We start from the raw sequence: 9578 nt of genomic DNA, 5'->3' as shown, positions 1-9578 counted from the left end.
TTCATCTAGCTGGACTAGAGAGTTCTGAGAAAACTACTGCAGCACTCAATAGGTGAACTACTGCTGGCAGCAGCTCTATTTGAAGCACAAAAAGCAGCAAACTGCTTCACACTGTAGCAGGAGCAGCACCAGTGACTCCACTAAGGATCTCTGGCCTCACGGTGCCAGGTGGGGTCTGTGCATTATTCCGTGGTTTTGCCCTCAAACACTTTGCAGGTTAAGGAAGCAACTTAGGAGGGCTCTGATTTACATGTCTTGTTTCTGCTTTTGACTTCTGTGGAAGCTTTTGGCTTCCATCAGATTTCTGACGACACTAATGCATGACTGTGGCAACGCCTGATGGGCATGGACTGCATTGAGGAGCTATTTCAGTGAACATGTTTCCTGTCTGCTTTCCCAGAGACATTCTGCATCAGAGACATGTTTTCATCTATTTAGCAGCAGAATCAAGTGATTGTGTGCTGAGGGCTGTGAAGGGGCAGTTGCCCTATTTTAGAGCAAGGACTTCTTTTAAACAAGAGTAGCTTAATCATGAGAGGGATTACGCATAGTGATGGGACTGAGATAGCAGGAAATTGGATTTGCTGATTTAGGACACAACTGTCTGATGTGCCTATGACTAGGAACAGTATGGAAAGGCACTGGAATGCAAAATTATTCCTGTCTAGTTCATGTCGGACCTGCATCCATATCAATCCACTTTATTTTATGTTGATGAGTACAAAGAAAGGATGCTGCTGCTCTCTTGTTCCAATTTAAGAAGAGCACAAACCACAGCTGGCAGTGATATGCATTTCTTTGACATGTCTGGAGAAGTTGCTGATGATTAATTGCACACTGAAATGGGATGAATCTCCTAGACCGACCAGTCTAGGGCTTGAGCACATGGAGAGGCAAGGAAGAGTCCCAGTTTCTGTTCATGCTCTATTCCTGTAGTGTATACCCTGGTGATTTTTTGAAGTTATTTTTTTTAAACAGGAGGGAAGAATTCCCCTTAAACCTTTTCTAGACAGACTGCAGATTTTTTTGTTTCCTTTAGTGCTTCTCCATTTAGTTACATAGTAAGCTCTCTCTGTGGATAAGTATGATGATAAAAATACACAAATCTTCACTCTATTCCATTCTTTTGTTGTTCTGCCAGAGCTTTCTTATACAGAAAATCACTTTGAGGAATTGATTGGTTTGTGTGCGATAAGCTCTCTAGCACTAGTTTGCCAGCATCAAAGCACTGATCTTTTTTTTCCTTTTTTTCTTTTCTCTAATCCCATGGGCAAATGTCACGGAAAGATACAGACACCTTTTTGTCAGTACTCAATGGCAGACATCATTTTGCAAAATTTTGAATCACCTTGCAAAATTCTCATAATTCCACAATGCACTAATTCATGATGCAGATATTTTGCATCATTTTGGATAATATAAAACTCACGTCTATAAAAATTCCTGCATGCACAAGAACATATTTTTTGGGCACTTGTATATACACCAAATTAAATCTTTCAAAGCTTCTAAATGCTTCCAGGCATTGAATCACTTCTGACAAGGAAACTGAACATTAAATATGTTCCCACGTCATGTAATCATGTTTGAAATGTATTAGCTTTAAAAAAAAAAATTTAAACTGTCTCTGAGACACCAAAGTCAAGAATTTACAAATTTTTCTCTTTTGCCAATACAGGGAACCTGCTCTAGGCCAGAGATATTCCCAATAAAACCAAAAATATATAGGAGAGAAATAAGAACTGTGAAACTCAGTGTAGGTTGACAGGATTCAACTAATCCAAATGCATTGGAGAATGGCAGATTTACCATGACTTTGCAAAGTAAGTGAAATGTTAGTGTGTTTAATACCCTTTCAGTATTCCTGAAAGATGCCTGAAATGGTCTTTCCTGATCATTCCCTAATCCATAAGAAAGCATATGCATCTGCATGGCTTCTCACAGACGTTTTATAGCTACTGAAGGCTAGATGCCATCACATACCTTTAAGTGCATTTTCTCAGTTCACAGAGGTATAAATAGATGTTCCTACTCCATTCAAAGAACCTGTAAGCCATTAAAGGGCTAGGTGATTTAAAAGCTGCTTCCAGTGCTGGGCATTACAAGGATTTAAAAATAAACCAAGAATGTTTCAGACAGTCTTGTTGGGCTCAACAAATCTGAGTCATTAGTGATCAACAAGTTTCAAGGCTAAGTGTTTACTTAACAGTACAACAGAACAGTTGTGCTGGTTTTGGCTGGGCTACCCAGTTAATTGTCTTCACAGTATTAGCACAGGGCTATTTTTTGGACTTGTGTTAACACAGGGTTAATAATAGAGAAATGTTTTTGTTATTGCTGAGCAGGGCTTACACAGAGCCAAGGCCTTTTCTGCTTTTGTACTGCCACACTGGTGAAGAAATTGGGGGTGCACAGAAGGTTGGGAGGAGACACAGCTGGGACAGGAGACCCCAACTGACCAAAAGAGGAGCTGGAACAAGAGACCCCAACTGAGCATATTACATCATGCTCAGTATATAAAACAGGAGGAAGAAGGAGGAAAGGAGGATGTTTGGAGTGATGGTGCTTGTCTTCCCAAGTAACTGATATCTATGATGGGGCCCTGCTCTCCAGGGTATGGCTGAACACCTGCCTGCCCATTGGAAGTAGTGGATTAATTAATTCTCTGTTTTGCTTTGCTTGTGTGTGCTTTCTGCTTTCCCTATTAAAGTGTTTTTAGCTCAACTCATTAGTTTTCTACCTTTTGCCCTTTGGATTTTCTCCCTGATCCAGCTGCTGGGGGAGTGAGTGAGGGGCTGAGTGGGACTTGGTTGCTGGCTGGGTTAAACCACATCAGCGAATCAAAAGAAAATAAGAAATATACTGAATTATATTTTACTGTACTCAAGGGGTAGATTTGCAAATGGAGTAGGCTAGACACAACTGAGGGCCTTGCTACACAAGCCCAATCCAGCAAAAAACTTGTTCACAAGCCACCCTTAACATTCCAAATGCTCTGGCTGGCTGCTGGTAGTTTAAACTGTATTGCTCTATTATTGACTGCAGTGAGATTACTCATATATTTAATAACCCCATTGAATCAGAATATAATTTAATAAAGCACATAATTGCAGTTTAAGAACCAGTTTAATACTAATTTTTGTCTGTCAAATGATTTCTGTTTCTTGGAAGTTTCTTCCCTGTGAAAACACATGACTACTCTGCTCATCTCACCTGCCCAGTTGATCTTTGAACATGTAAAAAGTTCTGTAGGGATAGAAGGATGATCCTTACAACTCATGCAGACATGTGAGGGGCTGACAATGAAGGTCATGGTGAATCAGTGCTTTCCTTTCTATTATTTCATGTGAGAGCAGGGTTAAAAATTTCTGAATTACAGCTTTGTTTCAGTCTTGGCGGTTCTGTTGTTTGACAGGGGTGGCTTTTGCATTATCCCAGCTGTCTGGATGATGTGCCTATGAAATAGAATGACAGCAATGAAGACTAAAGAGGTTTTTCCAGAGTATCATTCTGGTAAAGGTCACTTCTGGAGCGGAATTTTAAAGGTGGGTTTGGAAAGCAAAGCAGAGCAAAAACATCTAGCATCAGACAGCCAGTCTCTCCTCTGACTGTTGAGGCAAACATTACAACGATCCTGCTTGTAATCAAGATTGTCTGAAGACAAACTGTCCCCAGCAGGACAGTCTCTTAGAGGCTTGTGAAAAGATAGCTTGTAATCTTTACTGCCTCTAGACAGCATAAGGAATTGAAAAAATGCATTATTCGGATAGATCCTGAGAGATGTCACTTTAGATTCAGCTTTCTCTGGAGTTTTCTGGAGGATAAGGCAGGAAGGGGTCAGGAATATTTTTTAATGACTCCAGTTTCTGTCTTACTTTCCTGCTCTTAAATTTGTACATGACATGTATTTCTAAGTAACCCTCTAACCTTTCAAATATTAGGACAATTTTATTTGGGTATCTTTTGCATAAATTCTGCATGAAGAATTGTATGTAACCTTATTAGTACACACAGTTATTTACTGGGCAGTGTACAGAGTAGGTAGCTAAAATATGACTGCCCTGCACATTAATACACTCTTTAGCTTCTGAGCTGACAATCAGTTTTTGCTAGCCAGCCAGTGGTATTCAAGTTGGGAGATGCAGCCCTTGTTTCTGCTTGGGAGAAGCTGGTCCTTGTCCTTGTGCAGTCACAGACACCTGAACCACAAGTTGTGCTAAGGATGAGCTTTATGAGCCATAAAACTCTGGATGGAGCAATGTGCATAAGGGAATAGAAGCCAAGAGAGGACTGTGGACTCAGCTTCAGTTTATACCACCTTTTGTCTTATAAGGCAAGCGATAATATTCAATATATTTGCTTCAAGATCTGAGAGAAGGGTAAACCTCCTCGAGCCAATTCTTCTGTTACCGCTTTGAAGGTCTTTGAACCCAGTGCTCAAAATTACAACAGTTATTGAGTAATGCCAATAGACAAAGAAGTCCTCTTTGGATAGTCTTCTAACCATTCTGAAAGATCCTCCCTGCTCTTTCCAGGCTGAAGCTACTAGAAGCACCACGACAGCATCTCTTAAAATAAACCAGGAAGAATACCTGCAACAGATGACCTTTCATGTCCTTTTCACACCTAGTGTTGTGTGTGTATGATTTAATTTTCTATGGTGACATTGTGTGATTTCACATCCACAGGAAATTTTTCTATGAAACCAGCTAATATCTCAGGTCACACAAAAAATTAACTGTGACTTGGACTGCTGGAAGTGTACAGAATAATTTTCTGAAATAATATGATCATGAAATATTTGAAAATCCTGTCATTACATGCTGGAAAAGTTATACAGTAATTTTTACTGTGTAGCTATGGATGTAACCACATGATTTTCACAGAGTCACCAGGAGCAAGATTCAAATCTATATTAATAATTCTTGAATTCATGCTTTGGTACAATTTGAGCAGAAAGTTTAGCAAATTTCAAGGTGCTAAAGTCCATGTCTTAAGTCCAACAATTAGCAACATTTTAATATTGATATTCAATAGTGCTGATTCTGATGCTGAATGTTTCACTTATTACTGCAGAAATCACTTTAATTCATTTGTCAGGTTTAAAAATCCAAACAAACTGCAGAATATAATTATACACATACACAATGGCACCACACATGATGGCTATCAAAGGTGTTGCTGTGCCTATTAAACATTTTTATCTTTGTGGTAATCTTCATTTTCCAATATCTCTTAGAAATTTTCTAGTATTGGATCTATTCATGTGTACTTAATAAAGGGGAATATATTGACTGTGGTGCTATGCTCACTGGAACACCCTTAATGCTTCATGTAAGATGGAAAGGGTAATGAGCCATTGATGTATTGGCCAAGAAGCCAATTAAACAAGATGTAGGAGTTATTGTTTGTTCTGGTGACCTGTGGAGTTGAGCTAAATGATAAACTAAGTTGGAACTGTATCTCTTTTGTCCATGAACACTACAGACATTCTTTCATGACTAATATTGAAAACAGTCAAGTTCAAATTCTATTATTTATTAAGGATGATAAACTAGGTTGATAATTTCTTCTATATGGCTCCTTCACAGCAACTTAATGTGAATATAGATTTTCACAGCCACAATAATGTACATTAGGCTTAGAGTAGTGCTAAGAGACAGCACGTTACACTATGCCCTTTATACACATGGACAGTTTTAGAAAACCTCTCTCAGCTCTTTTTCCATGAAGACAATAGTGGTAATTGCTAGAGACTGAAGCATTTTTAGCTTGTTTCTGCTCTAGCTTTTAGATGGTTTCTTTTTTCAGCTTAGTAAATAAAGAACTTGTGATGATTAGGTCAGTTCAAGGGATAAAGTTATCCTGGCATAATTAGCATCTTAAGATGAGCCTTCCAGCCCGACTGACGTGGGTTTTTTTATATCCTGAGCTGGTATGTCTGCTCTCACAAGCTTCCAGACAGTGCAATAGTAGCAGTATTCACTGGGGAAGACAAAAAGAATTTGGCCACACAGTCTAGAACCAGCATCTTATATTATACAAAGGGAAAAGGATCTATGCAAAAATGGGGAAGTATACCAGGCTTTTCAGCATGGATGTTACAATTACAACCCATGAACGATTCCTATTATATGGCTACAAAAGTGTAAATGGACTCAATTCTGTCATACTTCATGGGGGGTTTTTTGCAGTGTAGGAATTAGGTAAGGAGGCAAAGAGAGCTTGCTTGCATCTGCAGATGTGTTCCTGGTCACTAGTATCATTAGTTTCCCAAGGAAGCTTGGATTCCCTAAATTCCTGACAAACCTGCAAACTCCGTAAGGTGTCAACAGCGAATCATGGTGAGAGAAGGCACTCCAGGCAGGTTTGCTCTCAGACTTCTAAGTTTTGAACTCCACTTTGCCACTGTTTATGGGTTTTACTTTTAATGGATAATCCAAATGGATTTTGGAGGTTATTTGTATTCTGCATTCCTTTTGTGCAGGTAGAAGCAAAAGGACTTGCATAAGGTACCATATAGTTTAGGTGACAGGCCTGAGAACATGGGGAAAATGTAGGGACATGGGTTTGAGAGATTGTTCTTAGTATCTGTTTCGATATTAGCTTAGAGATATTTACACATGTACGAACATCGTGAAAAAGAAAGTTATTTTTTCAAATGCTCACCATAGGAAATCTGGTTTTGAATATAAAAAACCATGAAGCAAAGAGCTGGGTGAACATGAATGGGAAGTTCAGTCTGAATGTTATGACATCTAAAAGGCATTCTTGACATATACGGAGGTTATTTTTGATTTGCAGAGCAGAGAATTGGGTTGGAGGAGTTTCAGGAGGAGGGAAAAAATCCTGGTAATGAAAGAAGGTATCATCTGATCCCTTGCTAAATTTTGAAAATTATAACTGTGCTGGTAGAAATAGGACATATTTCAGAGAGCTTGTTCAAAACAAATACAACATGACCAAATCAGAAACTACTCTGCTTCCTGACAAACTCTGGATTACCATGTGGTTTTCTGGGCTTTAAGGTAAATGGAATTCTTCAAACAAGTCAGGTGAAACATTAGAAGGAAATTGCTTTGAAAGAAAACCAGATATATTAAAGCTTCTGTTAAAGCTTGTGTAGTCATGGATCCTTCTGAGGTATGAGTACAGAATACATGTGTCTGATACTGAGAGGGGGATGGCAAAAACATCAAATTCATGCTAAAGTATGAGAAGGAATTTGGACTGATGATTCTAGAACAGCTGCATACCACAGGCCAGATGGACATGAAGCAGTAGTTCACACACATACCAGACAACATAAGCATATGGATGTCACTGTTGAGCAGCTAGCAGAGTAAAGAACTCAGTTCTCAGTGGCAAGAAGGAAAGACCTTTATTGTTTTGATTTCATCATATATATAGAGTTTTCAAAGGTCACCCAGATTGGTCAGTCAGAAACCTCCCCCTAGGCCTGATTGGCCAGGCCTGCACTGTCCAGATCTTGGGACACTGTTTTTAATAACATCCAAACTTTATCTTTATTTATAAAACACAAAAAGAATTCTCATGGGAAAGACCTGTGCTAGCCACATATGGAGAACAAAATGTCTATCCCAAACTGCTTTGGAGACTGTAAGAGGAGTTGAGATTGCATTTTGGGGTGAAGCAGCAAAGGTACGAAAACACAGAACTATACCAGAAGGAAGCATTATGAGTTTTCTCAGATACCATCCCAGCCAAGGAGAAAAGATCCTTGGAAGTATCACAGGAGTCAGCAGCTCTCCTGCATGCCTTTTTCTCATTATTGCATCTACTTGGAAGTTCTAATCAAGCAGGTCTGTGACATGCATGTTGGTGACATGCCCTGGCATACGAATGCAAGCAGTGGAAGCTTGTTTGGGAATCATGGGCATAATCCAAATGTTCCAGGTATTTTGAAAACTGGTTTTGAAATTTGTTAACCCACACAGAGTCATAATGCAAAGGTACTACCTGGAACAGGAGAAACTTGTTCAAGTGGTGTAGATAGTATCATGTATGTTTATATAATTTACATGTTGCAGGAGTTTGCTTCAGTTAATGGCTCTGTTCTGGGGATCCAAAGCCTGAAAGCAGGACTCAAAAAGGGTGAGAGAGGAAATGAAGGCTCCTTTGTTCCACCTGTCTGACCCTCCCACAGCTTGGGAACCGAGGAGAAAAACATCCTTCTCCTGAATGTTTCTTTGCAAAAAGCAATTCATGAGTTTTTAATTGAAAAATATTTTTCTGTGTCTTATTCTGCTTGCCATCACTTTTTGTAGGCTTCAGAACTCACTCAGGCTAAAGGTATAGAATGTGGATTGTGCTTTTGAAATATAACTTACCTAAAAGAACAAACTGCTGGTTTATTCTCCTTATTTCTTCTGTGAAGCATTCAGAGATAGCTGCAAAGAAAGTGAAGCTGGAACAAGTTTCAGCATTTTCATTTCAACATTTCATCCATATTTTCAAACCAGGTGATATTGAGGAATATGGATATTTATGGGAGAGTAGGATCCAGCAGTGCAACATAATGCTGAGGGCAGATATTGGAGAATATTCTAATCATGCCATTAAAGGATTAGAGAAGGGCAGGTTAGTTTATCAATTTTTAGTTGTATTTGTTATTCTTCATATCCAGTTTCTTGAATTTTCATCTGTTATCTACTTTGTGAAAGTTGAAAAAGCTGTTCTGATAGCTGCTGAAGAGTTGTGCACCATCAATCTGCTCTATAAGCTCTAAAAACTCATGGATCAATGTGATATGGCTGTGGGATCAAAGGCAGAGTTTCTGAACTCATCTACAGGAACATGAGCTGTAATGCACAGGGGACATTCTGCTAACGCGATGATTCGTAAGAGAGCTCATGAGTCAGTAGAAGTTTCCTTTACTGATAGAATATGAAAGTCCTCAAACAAGTATTTTAGTATTTTTTTTCTTTTTTTGCCAAACAAAACGCTAATTCTATTTCTGGTGTAATTTTCTTTTTAAAATACAATTACATGATAAATTGGGTAAATGCTAAGCAGGTTCTTCATGGAACTAAGCAGACTTCTCTCATCTCAGGATTTAGCTTTAAGAGATTTTTAGCACATCAATTTCAGAACAGTTTTACATCCTAAAAATAGTAATTAAATCTAACTAACAAACCTAAGAACTCCCAAATTTCTTACCCCAGATGATTTAGCTATTTTAGGTAATACTCGATTTATACATACATCACACAAGTTTGTATAAAAATGATAAGATAAACTTTCAGACAACTTCTGCTCTTTGCTTCATCTTGTCTAATTGGTTTTCCATCATTCTTAAATATTGCAATTTTAGAATTGTAACTTTTTTGATGTCTTCTTTTATTAAGTGGAACACTAAAGAAGAAATTGAAGCAAAAATGGAGAGTAACCAACAGATATTTGCTAACACACAGAATGAACATAAAAGGTTCAGTAACTGTGAAGGTGCTATGCAGCAGGATTCCTTTAAAAACCACTGAAAAATACTTGATTTCCCAGGAGTTGCCTGTGTTTAATTATTATCGTGGAGAAACTCCCAAGCACTATGTTCTCCCAAG

This window comes from Lichenostomus cassidix, chromosome 3 (genome assembly GCF_008360975.1).
Source record: "Lichenostomus cassidix isolate B80296 chromosome 3, HeHo_3.0, whole genome shotgun sequence".
NCBI lineage: Eukaryota > Metazoa > Chordata > Aves > Passeriformes > Meliphagidae > Lichenostomus > Lichenostomus cassidix.
This window is presented reverse-complemented; position numbering follows the sequence as displayed.